Below are 17,513 nucleotides of genomic sequence, written 5' to 3' on the forward strand. Positions count from 1 at the left end.
ACATTTACTCAACATGACTATAAAGATTTCTGTCTGTGCCCCATTTGCTCAACAAGAGAGGGAAAGGAAAAGAGTTTAACTTTGGAGAATAGGATGTGTTGGGAAGGGGATCTAAAGACCTGGTGGTGTTGGTAAGTGGAAAAGAAGGAATCAACTCTAAGAGCCCTCCAGGGGATACTTGGAAGCCAATCATCTGCCTTTATACCAACCTCTGCTCTTTGAGTCTGATTTGCTGTCCTCATTTGCAGGCTAGGAACTTCTAGAGCCACCAGTGGATCATTTCTGTCAATGTTTCAGGACTCTGTTGTATTCAAGACTGAGTTGTCCAGTGTTCATATACACTCTGTGCCTCTTCCCAAACCAAGATTGAACTCCTTGATGTGCAGAGAAGCCATGGTGGTGTGTGGGTTAGAGAAGATTCCAACATCCTTGCTCTGGTGGTGGTGCATAGTATGGAAATCTACCATCATTACTTGTCATTTAGCTATTATAGTTATTCTTCTTTTAATCAAATAAATTGAGGGTTGGGAAGGTTAAAATCACTTGCCTATGGGCTGTGTATAAGATTCGTCAGAACTAAGATTTACATTTACATTTGTGGGATTTGGAAAAAAATACTTAAAAGAAACATTCATTCTTAAGAAAATACAAACAACAATTTGTAAAGACTGTTTTATAAATTAATGATAATAGTGAAGAAATGGTAAAACTAAAGATTTAGAATGTATTAAAGTAATCCATAATTTGCCCACAGGTTTCTATTGCATGATTGTGGATTAGAAGGACAATGATAGAAAGTTGTCTTTTACAGTGTGGATTTAACAGAGGCCTGCTTTATCTGACAGCTTCCTGGGCAGTCTGATAGGCCACTAGACTAATGCAATGTATCATTAGTTAGCTAAAGTGGACAGCAAACATAGAACATTATATACATGCTTACATATTATATTCCAAGGTAGCATAATTTCACCAAAAATTTCCTGCTGTCAGTAAAGCTGAGGAAATAGGCCATAAAATACACTTGGATATATATGGAAAGCTTATGATAATCAACATGAAATTGAGCAATCATACTCAGTTAATACTCTTTAATATGAACCTTTGTGAAAAGATTCACAAAGCCTATGAGTATCATTGACTGCTACTGACAGGCCTAAAAAGAAGTCACAGATGAGAGGATAAAGATAATTCTTTTTAAAGAAGAAAGAAACGGAGAGACGTTACAGCAGCAGAGGATTTAAAAAAAAGAAAAAAGGGTGAAAACTAACAAGATAGTGGTACATTCACTGTGGATGGGAAGTTTTCCAAAGACCTTAGTACCCCCCTGCATTCTAAGCCCATATGTCTGGCCTGTACTTCTGTTCTACAAGGGCTGGGGAGAAAAGTTGTCCAGATTCTTCTTTGCGCTGTATGTGAACACAGGAATAATCTTGTGGCAGTGCAGCTGTGTATATTAAGTAAGAAAGCCAAGCCAACTGTTTAAGGGTTTCATGTAAGTGTCTTCAAAACAATTAATTATTTTTGGCTACTGAGAATTGAAACCATTACATGAATTGTAGGGCAGTGTAGTAATTGAACAAATTCTTTTATTTTTCACTCTGTAACATTATTCTCTATAAAATTCAGAATGTTCTCCTAAAGGATGCTGTACATAGTTTGAACTAGCAGCCCATATATGATGCTGTTTCTCATAGAACTAGAGTGCACAGGTTTGAGAATCAAGATCTAGGACCTAGAAAATTACCTGTAGAATTGTTGATTATTCTTCTTACAATTTTTGGACTCTGTTAGCTTGGAGGTCACTTTTAAAACTGGCATGAGTTGGTCATCCTATCCCTAGTTAAAGAGAGGAAAAAACTATTGATATGTTGGTAGTCAGTCACTAAACAGTGAGCTCTGTTGAGAACAGAGATGATGAGATTTTAGGTTTGATTGATGAGCACCCAGAATTGCACCTTACACATAGTAGTTGTTAATAAATATGTATTAAATGAATGAATCCTACTCTAAACGTTACTTTGTTCTGTTCATAATTTAAATCATCCTCAGATGATCTACAGGTAATATTTAGCTTACAATTCCGAGGTACTTATCTTGCTTTGCATCTGTTATGCGGTTTCACAGCCTAACTAATGTGCCATTACATCGAATCACAGTGTCACCAATATGATTGCCCACTCAACTCTGTTTGTGTTAATATCTGGGAGCTGGTTTAGAAGCTGAATCTGCCATATGACATGCATATGACGTGCATATGTTCAGTGCCTTATTTTATCATATCCTATAAAAATATACATTGAGAAAATTCTTGCTAACTAAATATTAATATCAAGTAGTCTCCTTTGAAATAAATTACAGTGATAAACATGACAACAAAAATATACATAGAGAAAGCTGAAAAATATTTTTGTGAGAGAGATTGAATAGTTGCTACATTTCAAGTTTACCTCCTTGCAGCAGCTGTCATCATGGAGGGGAAGATGAGAATTTCAATAAATCATTTTTAATATGTATTAAATTTATATTTCTAGCCTATAATATACACTTGAGAGTACTTTGGGAATTTCCAAGAATTCTTTCAATTCATTGTTTAGTGCAATAAAAAATACTTTATTAAGTGGTAGCTTATTTTATATACTCAAATTATCAGATATTTTATTACTGGTAATGTTTTTAGAAGCAAACTCTAATTCTTAGTAAAAATTTAATTGTCATTCCAAATGATGTAAACACCTTGGACTTCCCAGGTGGTCCAATGGTTAAGACTCTGTGCTTCCAATGCAGGGGGTGCAGGTTCGATCCTTGGTCAGGGAATTAAGATCCCATATGCCGTACAGCCAAAAAATGAAAACCAAAAAAATACCCAAATGATGTAAATGCCTTAATTATTTTAAGATGCATGTATTAATCTATAGATTTTCTTTGAATTTTGAACAAAATATTTAAGGTTGCTTGGGGGCAATATTTAAAATTAAGATGTATTTTATTTTAAAACAGGGCTTATGGATGAAATACTTTTAATATTTCCCTATAGCTGAGGAAATTTAGTGTTGTGTAAATAGATACTCTTATTATTTTTATGCATTTTAATAAATGTTTTAATTGTACTTGTGCCCTAAGAAGGTATCATAGAGGATAAACTTGGAAGGAAAAAAAAAAACTAAGTAAGAAATAAAATTACAGAAACATTTCTAGTAACATTATTATATTACAGAAATTTTCCATTAATGTGCTTTTAATAGGCACTTGGTTTAAAGAACAATGGTAGTATGTTTGGTCTAATAAGACATAATTATTTCAGTAGAGGGGAACAAAATCCGTATTACAGCAAATATAGGGAGTAAGGGTGGTAAAGGAGAGAACAGAAGCAGAATGAGGCTGCAGAGTTGAATGGGGTCCACTTGTATGAGCAGATGAGGATGCTGACCCAGACCAGAGGGAACAAATAGGGACTGAACCAGAATATGAGTGGGGATGAGAGCAGGATTGCCTCAGGGCATCCATCCTCTCATTTTGTTATCTCAAATTGTCACTTGGTTCTTTTATATCCCATTTGCCTTCTACTTTACTCTATAGCCTTCCTGCTAACTTTAATAATTTTCTGTGTGTACACTTAAGTTCATTAATTCATTCAACACAAATGTACTGAGCAGGTATGACACGTCAGACATTAAGCCAGGTTCTAGAGGTACAAATACAGAAAAGAAATATTCTCTTCCCTCAGGAAATTATAATACAAAGGGGAATGCATGCATAAATAGATCATACTGTAATGTTAACATTGCCATAATGGTAAATGACTAATTAAAACAGAAGCTAATCCTTAGTGAGCACATACTATATGCTTGCTGCTATGCTAATTATGCACATTATTTCTTGTTTAACTTTCACAGGAGTGAGGAAACTTATACTTTTATCATCCCTACTACACAGTTAAAAACAAAGACCTGGTGATAGAAAAAAACAAAACTGACCTCACCAAGGAATTGAAACAGTGTGATATTTATCAAGGTGTAGTTACACTCAATCATTTAAATTACCACAAGTTCTGTTTTTTTTTTTACATCTTTATTGGAGTATAATTGCTTTACAATGGTGTGTTAGTTTTTGCTTTATAACATTCTTAAAATTCAGATTCCTGTGCTCCAACCCCAGAACTGCTGAATTCATCTCTCTGCAGAAGGGTCTAGGGAATTTGCCTCTTCTCACACAAATTTTCTTTCTTTAAATGAGACAGCAATTTTCAAGGCTAAAGTAGAAATTTTATTGGAAAATTTAAGCTGTCTCTTTAGCTGTACGTGTGTGCGTGTTTGTGTGTGTGTGTGTGGAGAGAGAGATTTAAAACCACAGAAATAGGTGATTATGCATATTATTTAATAAACAATAGAGGGTTTCTTAGAATATACGGTTTTATTTATGCTTTTAAAATATAATTTAAAACTGCATATAAAGGAAAACAGAAATAGACTAAATTCATTTACACTTATCCTATTGATTTCATTATTTAATAACCCACATTATGTTATATTTTGTTCCAGTTATTAGGTTAACATCTAAAATTTAGGTTTGGCATTTGTACCCTTCTCTGATTACAAACTTTTTAGTATATTCTTGATTCATATATTCTATTTTCAATTAAAGTTTCCATCTTCCATTAAATATATTTTCCATTAAAGGATGTATGGCAAATCTAATTGAATTCTCTGTCAAGTTCTCATATCTTTTCATGTATGTGAGTATATATGCAGGCATTTCTTGCATCAAACTTTGTTTTCCCTAAAAGTTTTAAAGCAACTTATGAAGTTAAACAGGTCAAATAAATAAAATTTTGGTAACAGAAATGAGGTGAAGAAAACATCATATGGAGAATTAACTAGGAAGTAAGTTCCTTCAGTCAAGCGTAATAAAGCAAAATTAAAAATGGGATATATTTGAGACTAAAGAGGAAAATTATAACAATAAAAAAAAGAGAAATGATGTCTCCACCCACTCTTCAAGTGTTTATTAGGAACTACAGTAGTCACTTCAAAAATAAATATACATATATTATTCTATTTCAAATTGGAACGCAAACTAGATTTTGTGAGAAAACTGAGCAAGTAATTTACAATTTTTGTTACAATTTATGTTAATTACAAATTTCCAAAAATAACTAAGAAAAGTTGGTATAATTTAACAGATAACTAACACAAAAAACTATGAAGCCACTATAATCAAATCAAGACAGTGTTGACTTAGGATTAGCGGTACAGAAAAGAATTCGGCAACAGATTCTATGATATACAAATTTATTAAATGACATGGGTGGCATTTCAACTCAGTGGGATAAAAAGAGATTATATCATCAACAGTATTAGCACAGCTGTCCAGGCATCTGGAAATAAAGCTCTGTAAAATATAAAATTTTTAAAAACTGCAAGAATGTATAGGAAAAATAAGAGATGTTTAAAAATTAAGATGGAAATTTAGAATCTATGTGGGAAGAGAGATACATATTTGATCACATCTTCTTTAGGAAGTCACACTAGCATTTACCATCTCAACACCAGTCTGAGCAATTTCCTGATATAACTTAATTCTTTTAGCAGCTATATGAGGTAGTTATTATCATTTCTGTTTTACAGATGAGGACATTAAGGTATAGATCACACAGCTGGGAACTTCTGTAGCAAAATAAATCATCAACAAAGTCTATAGACTAACAGTATCTTTTGGGGAAATAGCTCACAAAACAAAGGACAGAGAGAGGGTTACTATCTGTGTAATACAAAGAGTTTGTACAAATTGTGAAACAAAAATGGTGAGGGGAAGCAAGTAGCATAATAGGACAGAAAGGACATAACTAGGTACTATATAGAATAACACATCCAAATGGTCAGCAAATATAAACAGAGACACTCTAATGTACTGGTAATTAGGGATTTTCCAGTTAAAGTGACCCTGAGATATCAATTATACCTATCCAAGCACTAAATGTAAATAATACTCCTAACACCAGTTGCTTTTACTTGTTATTGTTTCAAAGATTTATTCCCGCAGAGTTCAATTTTCTAGAAGTCAGACATCATATTTATTTACCATTAAGAAATTTCTACATAGAGATATAAATGGACAAAATATTTCAATAGAAAATCATTGGGTAAGCACATCTAGTGTATGTTTACATAGATTTGAGTACACGCCTGACAAATCAGTGTAGATAGTCACTATACAGCTCTTTATAGCTTCTGTTCTTGGTGAGCATGTAACTCTGCTAGGTGTTACCCAGGCACTTTGTAGACACTTCTTCATTTAATTCTTCCCTAATAAACTTTTTAAAGTAGGGATGGTTTTAGATCCTATTTTACCTATGAAAAATATGAAGTTGAGAAAGATTGGGAACTTGCCCCATGTGTCACACAGCTAAGTGGCAGTCTCAGGATTTGAACCCTCCTCCACCTGACTCCTGGATACCAAGTTATACTTTTTGCATGAAAGAAACTTCCATAAGTGGAATATATTTCTTTTTTAAACACTGTACACCTATACAAATCTATTTTTTTCTGTTACCAGTAAAGTTTTCGTCATATGTTTGCTGTCAAAAAATATTTGCCAATCCTGAGTTAAAAGCATCATCACTGTCTGAAATAGACATTTCTACAGTGTGTTGATGAATCTTAGCTCTAAAGAGAGATTTCTCAAGTATGTCTATTATCTGACTATATGAAAATGTATTTCTTCCAAATAGAAATCAGAGAATCAATAATAAAACTAGATTTCATGTCCTTAGGAAGATTTCAAGACTATAAACAGAAAGTAAACAGGATAAAATGACTATGGCAATTTCTGTTTTTAGTAAAACCAGAGTACATTTTTAAGGTCCCTAGCACTGACAAAATTTTGAGATTAACTAGATAAAAGGCAGAAAGAATGTTTTAATTATGTAGTACATTTGGTTTACCAGAATAAAGTATCTTGGGTGATCACCGCAGTTTTGAAAAACCTGAATTTCCAAACAACTGAAAAGGGAACATTTTAATTTGGGCTGGATCATGGATGCAAATAAGTTTCCTTAGGTTAATGGAAAAAAATAACAGCAAAGGGAATGAAGTGCGATAGGGCAGAGGCGAACAGGAGAGCTGCGCTGGAAGCAGTCTGTGCAGATAAAGAATGCTACAGTGGCGAAATAATCAACAAGCAATTATTTAAGAAGGACATGTTTACTAGTTGCTTTTAAAATGCAGATCCGCTGCCCCAGTGCCCTGCATGATTCTGTGTTGCTGCTGCCTGGTAGCTCCCAGTCCCATCCTGTCCTGCTCACTCCTGGGGGTTTCCAGAGCCCAGACCACAGCAGGGCCTATGTCTGCAGGACCCCTCTGCATTCCGCGTGTGTTGGCAAACACAGTTAATAAAGCAATGTTTTCTTTGAAAAAAATAAATAAAAGTAAATAAATAAAATGCAGATCAAGTAATTTCAAGATGTCTCCAATAAAAGTTAAATGCAATAAAATACATTTTAATTTTCAAAATCCAATGTTTAAAATAAATGCAAAAGTCACAAAGAAGAGCCCCAGGCTAAGTGTGAAAGTTACAACTGTAGAAATTAATTTACATGAAAGAACCATCATGCCTCCTTTTGAAATGGCTTGCTACTGGAAAACACAGTGCAGCCCAAATAGTCATAAAGGAATTCAAGAATTCAAGCAGTAGGCACTGACAGCTGCAGTCATTTATTTTTCAAACTCCTGGTCATGTATGGCATGCCTACTAGATATGAAGTAGGATGGTAAAAGGAAAAAAAAAAAAAGTTGATGAAAGAAACAGCCAGAAGGTCTTTAACACCATTTCACAAACCTACTGTTCAGATGTTCTTGAATTTTAAATCAGAATCATATCAATGGAAATTAATTTCATGTCATTAAATTCCCCAAATAAATATTCCCTTTGGTGTAGCCACATCACCTAATGAAACTCGTACAAAGAGAATTTTAAAGTTTTAATTAATTATAGAAAAGAAAGGACTATTAAAAAAAAGGGGCTCTAATTTCATGGTACATTTGCAGAAACACTCTAATGTTAAATCATGCTAGCATAGGGCCCAGTTCTTTAATTCCACTTAAAAGTTATTAACTAAGACTCTACTATGTTTTAGGGTTACGGTGGATACCTAAGTTGAGTAAACTGTAGTCCAAACTCTCAGATTGCTTGTTTTTGCCTTCATTCTTTTAATTTGCTATAACAGGACATTATATCAAAGGAACTGGTTCCTCAGCTGAAGTCCTGATGGCCACACACTTCTTCACAGGAGAGCTTAAGGGTAGGCAGGTTAACCAGGGGAGTCCTGGACCACCATGTAAAATGGACTTTTTACGTACAGTCACAACTCTGTACCTCAGGAGCATCTTTAAAAAATTCTTATATGTTATTTTTATTCTTCTTAGGCTCATTTGGTACTAGATTCAGTTCTATTTTTTATTAATTTTTCCTGACTCTTAAAAGCTCTGGAAACATTGACACAACATATACATAAACATATGTGGATATACATTCACACATATATGTATATACACATACACACGTATATAATTTTTAGACATGTGTCTATATGTTTAAAGAGTTTCAATATTTGTTAGTTATTTTTCCTGGTACTTTGCTATCCTTAAATCCTCGATTTCAGTTAATCTTCACCTGTTCTGAAATTTCAAATGATATAGTCAGTGGAGTATCTATGTGGTAGATATTCTAAGACTGTGCATATATAAGAATGATTTTTGTCTTCACTCATGAGTAAGTGCTGGCTGAATATAGTGCGTTAAAAATGTTAAAAGCTTATCTCTGCTTACTGTGTTTCCTGTTATTTCTTGTCTTCATTGCTAAGTCATTTAAATACAAATGATCTCTACCCCTTCTCCCTTTCCTTGTTGCCCCAAATCTGTTTTGTCTTTTACCCCTCCATGGAGCCTGCAATGTTGGTCATCACAAATGATCTTATTAGTAAATCCCCTTCCTTTTATTCAGGAATCATTATCCATATGTATCTATGGTTCTGACCTCCCATTCTGTATCTTCATCATTTTTCATTGTTGTGTCCCTTTGGATGATCCATTATGACCCCAAACTCAACTTTTGTAATGTAGATGTTCTTACCTCTCGAAACAAACATTTTCTTTATTAATAATAGAAGCACTTTTCAGTCACCCATGATTAAAACCTGAATTATTCTGTTTTATCCCCACCATGCTAAATCCTTTACCAAAACTTGCCAATTCTTCAAAAAACATCTGTTGAGGGCTTCCCTGGTGACGCAGTGGTTGAGAGTCTGCCTGCCGATGCAGGGGACACGGGTTCGTGTCCCGGTCCGGGAAGATCCCACATGCTGCAGAGCGGCTGGGCCCAGTGAGCCATGGCCGCTGAGCCTGAGCGTCCGGAGCCTGTGCTCCGCAGCGGGAGAGGCCACAACAGTGAGAGGCCCGCATACCGCAAAAAAAAAAAAAAAAAAAAAAAAAAAAAAAACTGTTGAAAGTATTCGGTCCTTTCTTTTCATTTCTTCCACTTAATAATGACATATAGTTTAGGTTCTAATCACATCAGGTACAGAGTTTGAAATAGTCCCTGAGCCTTTTTTTTTTAATCTCTAGTTTCTATTTTCCTAATACTAATTCTTGTATGACTGATCTTCATAAAATTTTCTCCAGAATAATTTATTTTGGAAAAAACATGTCATGGTTTCTCATTTCATATAAAATAATGCAACCAAAGATTCCTGAACTAGGAACACAAAACTCTCCAGAATCTGAATTTAATTTGCACTCCAAGTGAATCTTTCATTTCTTCCCTTTTTCCTGACAAGTCCAGTCTATTGTCACTTCAAAATGTTTTGGACACACTATATATATATTTTTTCTTTTTTACCATTTTTATTTTTAATTTTAAATGTTTTAATTTTTTAACATCTTTATTAGAGTATAATTGCTTTACAATGGTGTGTCAGTTTCTGCTTTATAACAAAGTGAATCAGTTATACATATACATATGTCCCCATATCTCTTCCCTCTTGCATCTCCCTCCCTCTCACCCTCCCTATTCCACCCCTCTAGGTGGTCACAAAGCACCGAGCTGATCTCCCTGTGGACACACTATATTTTAACCCATTTGTTTTCCAGATCTAGTGAAGTTCTGATTGTATTTGAAGTCTATTCACTTTTAAGGCATAATCTAATTCCGATATTGTTTGTTAAGCTTATCCTAACCATTTCATTCCATGGTGAAATATGCATAATCTGACATACTATTGCACTAGTGACTAATCCACTTATTTGATCCTTAAAATGTTTTTTTATGTTTGTGATTTTAGTGTCATACATGTATATGTATTAACACATTAGTCATATATACATTGCACATATTGTTTATATATAATTTATATATAAAATAACTTCACAAATCAGTTTAAGCTCCTTGAAGAAAGTACTGTATTTCAAATTCCTGTTCATTAGAATAGCGTTGCATACAGTTGATGTTCGATGTATTACTATTAATGAATAAATGCTTTAAAATGTATAAATATGAAACTAGACCATTAGATGGTATAGTTGATAAAATTGAAAGAAAAATGATTTACTGAATGGCTCTTTAGATAATGCAAGAACATATAAGAAAAAAATTACCTTGAATTCATATCAATATACATTCTAATCTTATAGAAAATAGTTCTATAGCAGAAAGTTTAGTTGTTGGTGTTTTATATTGACTAATTCTAGAGGGAAGAAAAGTTCCTGACTTCCTTCATGTGTGTTTGAAAAAAAAATTAAGGTGATTTTTTTCATGCATTGATTCTAGCTATAAAAAACCTGACTTAAATATGGTGCTGATGATTCTTGTTATCACTGTCAGCACAAGTGCTTAGAGTGACCTCTTTGATAATCTCAAAAAGACAATTGCCATTATTGCTTGAACGCCTGTCTCCAGAGTAATTTGGAAACCCTAATGTACATACACATACCTATAATGTGCATTTAGTTCAAAAATTTAGAATTGGAAAGAACCACACAGCTCATGTAGCCCAATATATATAACACTGAGGGATATACTATTTGCTTATTGGGTTATGTTTTAACAAAACTTTTTGAGGCTTGAGTGGATTTGCTGGGAGTAAACATCTGTCAAATCATCAGTGAATAAAGAGAGCATGCATTTGAATTTCACTTTTCTAGGTGCGTCTGTGCACACTGATACCTATAGAAATAAGGTGATCCATATTTTTAAGACTTCTCACTTCATGGCATAAGGTATAATGTAGAGTACTCCCATTAATTATGTCCTATTAAAGCAAGATTCTCAAAAGAGTGTTGCATCTAGTTTTGTCCACTTTTGCCCCTATATGGAGGGCTTTTTTGTTTTTTCTTTGAATTTTATTTTATTTATTTTTTATACAGCAAGTTCTTATAAGTTATCTATTTTATACATATTAGTGTATATATATCAATCCCAATCTCCCAATTTATCCCACCACCAACCCCCACCCTGCTACTTCCCCCCTTGGTGTCCATACATTTGTTCTCTACATCTGTGTCTCTATTTCTGCCCTGCAAACCTGTTCATCTGTACCATTTTTCTAGGTTCTACATATATGCGTTAATATACGATATTTGTTTTTCTCTTTCTGACTTCACTCTGTATGACAGTCTCTAGATCCATCGACGTCTCTGCAAATGACCCAATTTCGTTTCTTTTTATGGCTAAGTAATATTCCATTGTATATATGTACCACATCTTCTTTATCCATTCGTCTGTTGATGGGCATTTAGATTGCTTCCATGACCTGGCTATTGTAAATACTACTGCAATGAACACTGGGGTGCAAGTGTCTTTTTGAATTATGGTTTTCTAAGGGTATATGCCCAGTAGTGGGATTGCTGGGTCATAGGGTAATTCTATTTTTAGTTTTTTAAGGAACCTCCATACTGTTCTCCATAGTGGTTGTATCAATTTACATTCCCACCAACAGTGCTAGAGGGTTCCCTTTTCTCCACACCTTCTCCAGCATTTGTTGTTTGTAGCTTTTCTGAGGAGGGCTTTTTAAATTGAGAATTGTAACTAAAGAGCAAAACAAAATTTTGATAACAAGAACAAAATTTTATATATATAAAAGCTACATATATATGTAGTGGGAGAGATAAACTTCTAATGCCTCCACACTAATGAACTTTTGAAATGTTTGAAAGAACTAGTCTTTATTCTAATCTAGTTCATATTTCTCTTTTGTTTCTGTGGGGACAAGGGCATACCATGGTATATTCTGGCATTCTCTCTCTCTTGCTGTTTCTTTGTTTCTTTCTCTCTCACACACACAGCATACACAAACACACATAAAATAACTTTGTTTTTTGCAGACAATTCTTGTTTTTTGTTTATGCACTTGCTCAGTGTTCATTCTGAGTTCTGAAATTTTATCAAGTTTTTGCACGTAGTGCTTCCTTACTTCCTTACTTCTGGCTCTCTGCTTGGCTTACTATTACACTAGGATGATTCTTCTCTATATTTAGGAGAAGCCAAGAGTTTTGGCTTTCTCTCATCTTAGAGCTCTGTGTTATGGTCTATAGACTGCATTAGGCATTCTCTAATCTGTCTTGAATCTTTGGTGAAGCAAGCTAACCTCCTGATTAAGAAGTTCAAAGTTAAAAACTGATCTTCTCTTTTACTCCCATCTCACTGGCAGAGTACTGTCTCTGTAGCTCTGCAGGATGTCATTAAGCGTCTTGTTTGTTTATAGCCTTATGCTGTTAGACATACAATTCAGCCATTGTGTTCCTAATGTCATGAAGGCTATAGATGAGGACAATTGTTAAACAATAGTTCTTTAAACTCTCTAGGCTTTAAAGGACTTTATAAAGACCTGGTTCTTTCAAGAGGGAGTTAGATTCTTATGGGTCTGAAAACATGATTTTTATAGCCATCAGGTTATGATCATAGGTTGAATATATAGATATAGTCAAACCAAATACAGACAAGCAGTCTGTGTTTCAGGACCCTCAATGAAAAGTCTAATGTGGGGAAAAGGGACAGAACAAGGTGTCAAAACGGTGCTATGTTGAAATGGTGAAAGCTCATCTGACAGGCCACTTTCATTGTACACTGGTGATAAAAGGCTTTGTCTGAATATGAATCAACTGGTACTTGGCCTCTCAGTTACTGCTGACCAGCAGGGGAGTTTCTCCAAGCTGTGGGTTTAGGCAGTAGCTCTGTCTGGTAGCTCCATCCTCAGGTGGCCTCTGGTGGAGATACTGGTGATTGTATTTGTCAGTATGAAAAGACTGAGCTGTACATTTTTCAAATCTGAATCAGTTTGCTGTACACCTGAAACTAACACAACATTGTTAATCAACTATACTCCAATATAAAAATTTTTTTAAAAGGTTAAGAGAAAGATTGAGCCGTACATAGTGATGAGACTAAGAACCACATATGCCATAACCCACAGCCAAGTGCACAGAAACCCTTGATGTTCCAGGCATCAGAGATATAAAGGTCAATGACATCAGGCCTTGGTCCCAGAGGACCTTGGAGTTTACTGGGGAAGAATGATACGGAATAGGAAAATTAAAAGCAAAGTGCTAAATGCTACCACCTAGATATGAACGAAGTGCCAAAAGAAAACAGAAGATAAAACCACCATCTTTGCCTGACTGTAATGAAGTTGTGAAATTATTTTCTGACTAGAGGTGGGAAACCCAGTCACTTTATGCAAAATCAGCTATTTACAATTGTGGGTGTAAGAAAGGTTGTTAGTGACTGTGCACAAAGCTTTTTGAGGGACTCTTCGTGAAGCTTGTGCCCTGAGCGTGTTGGAAATACGTGCTGATGGATGATTCAGGTAGAAGCTACAAAAGGGGTTCCTACTGTGTGAATTGAATAAACTGTGTCAAAACAGGTTGTGTAAGAACAGGAGCCAGCTGAGGATATAGTCTTTGTAAAGTATTTTTACATATGATATCAGGTCTGTATTTCTCTATACCATTTATCTTCTATCAATTTTAATTTTCACTCACTTGCAGGTTAAAAGCCTGTAATTTTCACTTTGTTCTGGGGGACTCATTTCTTTATAAACTATGAGCTGCTTCTTAGCAGCAATAGTCATGGGGAACCAAGAGAATGGATGTTAAAACAGTGGAATTGGAGGTCAAGAAGGAGGGCATGTTGGAAAAGAAAAAAGAAAAACTTTATCCTTTGCACTCTCTCAAGGGTAAAAATGAAGGTATTTCATTAATATGTACTTAGGTAATTTTGCATTCTTACAGTGCAAATTTGAATTTGGATTTAAAAAAATTACCTACATCACAAGATTTTGCATCATCTAAAAGAATATTTTAATTGGTCCATCTGGCATCGAAATAATACTCTACTTATTATAAAGCAGGTGTTAGATGCCTCTGAATATTCCATCCTTAATTAAAACTTAAAGAAAGTAAAATTACATTTTCTATTTTAAAACTTAAAAATCTAAAGTTACTAGACATGAAAAACAAAGCATATGTAATCATATGATTTTGCAGATTAGATAACTAATGACTGGCTCTTGAAATTTAATTCTTGACATACTTTTGTTTCAAATTTGAGACATGTAATAGATAAGAATTAGTATTTGGAGACTGTTTATATTCAAACTTTATTTATCCCAACTGTGAAAGTCAAGTATACTCTTTAGTATCATATAGTTCAGCAAACACTTACTTTTTTTTTTGTGGTACGCGGGCCTCTCACTGCTGCGTCCTCTCCTGTTGCGGAGCACAGGCTCCGGACCCGCAGGCCCAGCGGCTATGGCCCACGGGCCTAGCCGCTCCGCGGCCTGTGGGATCTTCCCGGACCAGGGCACGAACCCGTGTCCCCTGCATCGGCAGGCGGACTCTCAACCACTGCGCCACCAGGGAAGCCCAAACACTTACTTTTGAAATGGGATTTCACCATAGATTTGACGGTGGTTTTAGGAACTTTTTCAAAGAAAAATAATTTATCATTTGATGCCTCAAAGCCAAAATGCACTAAATATGTGTATCCTGTATTAATAAATAGGTGTTTTTTAAAGATTATCTTGGATTCATTTAAGCTCAGATTCTGTCAGTAGTTTGCCAGGATTTTGAAAATAATTTAGTGATCATTTGGAGAGTCTATATACTATCCCTATGAAAATAAAAATTAAGTTTGTTTGAATCTTCCTTAAAATCTGTATGGAGGGCTTCCCTGGTGGCACAGTGGTTGAGAGTCCGCCTGACGATGCAGGGGACGCGGGTTCGTGCCCCGGTCCGGGAGGATCCCACATGCTGAGGAGCGGCTGGGCCCATGAGCCTTGGCTGCTGGGCCTGCGCGTCCGGAGCCTGTGCTCCGCAACAGATCATAAAGATTGAGAAAGATGATAGTACTGTTATTTGAGGTATACAACAGGTTAAACAGCAATACATAAGGAGCGTCTGTGAAGCACATCTAGGAAGATTGAAACCACTAGTGGAAAGCTCTGGAGTTATTTTTGTCCAGCTCTATTCAAAACATCTATTAACGTTTAGCTAAATAAATAGAAAAGAAATTAAACAAGGGCCCAGTTCCTATGTTGAAGAACAGTGTAAGTACCCCAGCTCTACTTGTATGCATGAATTCTCTCTATGAATAGGCTCTGCAAATGACAACAAGCATCAAAATAAAGGAGACATTCAGCAAAATTTATGCAAGGAAATAGGCACATTCAATTACACTGAGATGGTATCTATTCTTTAGAATCTTATAACTCTAAAAAGGAACTGGAAGCTTACATCAGTGTATTTGGATGCCAGGAGAGAAATTTAAAAAATCAATGCCCTGAGAAATAAAATAAACTGTGTATCAAATTTGTATATAATATTAAAATGCCATTGTTAATTGAGATAGATGATAAAATTAAGATTCAAAATAATTTCAGTAAGCCTTCAAAATTTAATAGACATGATTATACATTCTAAATAATGACAGCAAAAGTACAGAATTAGGAAAGAAGTGGTTCAAAAAGCTTTTATGAGCAATATCTGGAAAGGTTTAGGTCAGTTTGATTAGTTCATAAGAATTAAACCAATATTTGTTGATAAGTAAAGCACTGTGCTAAGTGCCTTAAGAAATACAAAGAGGAGAATGCACTGATCCTGTCTTGAAGGGATATACCTATGTGTGAATGGATTATATGCAGGGATATTCATAAGTAAAATACATAGCACCTGTCTTGTAATTGATTGAACTAAAGTTAAAAGAAAAAATGAATAGATGCACATGACAAAATTAATTCTACTTTGGGAGAATCTTCCATAGAAAGTTAGCTCTGAGATGGAACTTAAAGGAAAAAAGCAGTATTTCAAAAACTATTCAAAAACTATGAAAGAATGCTCCAAGCCAGCTCTGTCCAGCAGAACTTTCTGTGATCATAGAAATGTTATATATCTATACTGTCTGTTGTGGTAGCCGCCAGCTACATATGGCTATTGAGAACTTGATGTTTTTTAACTGAAATTTTAAATTTATGTAATTTTTATTAATTTAGATTTAACGGCTATCATATTGAACAATACAAGTTGTGGCAGAGAAACCAGCTTGAGTAGAAGCACTGAAGATTGACAGCATGTAGGGGCTTTGTTTGGAGGCAGCCACTTCCTGGGACTGACTGGAGTAAAGTTGGGTGATAAAAGTGAAAGGTAAGATTGAAAAGAAAACATCCAGGTAAGATTTTGGATGATTTTGCCTATTAGACCATTACAGAAAAGGCACTGAAAATTTATGAGCAGGTTTGAGTCAAGTCCAGCTCTAGGTTTTAGTAAGAAAACTGGTGACAGTGTGAGTCAGAACCAAAGAGATCAGAAAAGTGGTTACTGTGAAAGTTCAGGCAAGTAAAAGTAAGATATTAAGACAAAAGAAGAGAAAATTTTAGAAAAAGGATAATTCAGAGATACACTTATCATACTGTATTAGTTTGGTTTCCCCAAATTAAGGAGGAAACATATGAGTAAAAGTTACAAATGCAAGTGGCCATTTTAGAGAGTTGCTGGAGAAGGGGGAAAGTGATCAGGGAAAGGATGGCAGCCAATACTGAGTGTGTAACTAGGCCAGCTATCTAAGTGGGTGACTGGAGTTTGTTCCCACGGGGAAACTCTGGGGGATGGTATAGAATGCATGCCTCAAAATTATTCCAGCAAAAGAGCAAGGACACTAAGACATTTGCATATACACAGTTCCCATCAATCGCTGGTTGAGGGCTGTTTCCAGGGGATGTTAATTCCTCAGGACGTGTGGCCTGCAGTATGCTTGGATAGAATAGTCCTCTATAGTTTCAGGGAAAAAGCCCTCAGGAGAAGAGATGCAGATAATGGGATTTGGAAGCCCTCTGGAACATACTGAAATGGCTGCATTTAAACAATTTAGTCAGGAATCTGACAGTGTCTCCTACACGTATGGAGTATAATGCTGGGTATGCCACACATCTTATAAAGTGATGTTGAAATATCTGTAGACATACTAACAGCTTT

At 35.1% G+C, this 17,513-nt stretch overlaps 1 pseudogene; it reads right to left on the reverse strand.

Annotated features, from left to right (window-relative positions):
* Positions 1-17,513, reverse strand: part of LOC112408214 (akirin-1 pseudogene) — a 118,172-nt pseudogene that overhangs the window by 81,662 nt on the left and 18,997 nt on the right.

Source organism: Neophocaena asiaeorientalis, unplaced genomic scaffold (genome assembly GCF_003031525.2).
Source record: "Neophocaena asiaeorientalis asiaeorientalis breed wild unplaced genomic scaffold, Neophocaena_asiaeorientalis_V1.1 scaffold116, whole genome shotgun sequence".
Taxonomy (NCBI): domain Eukaryota; kingdom Metazoa; phylum Chordata; class Mammalia; order Artiodactyla; family Phocoenidae; genus Neophocaena; species Neophocaena asiaeorientalis.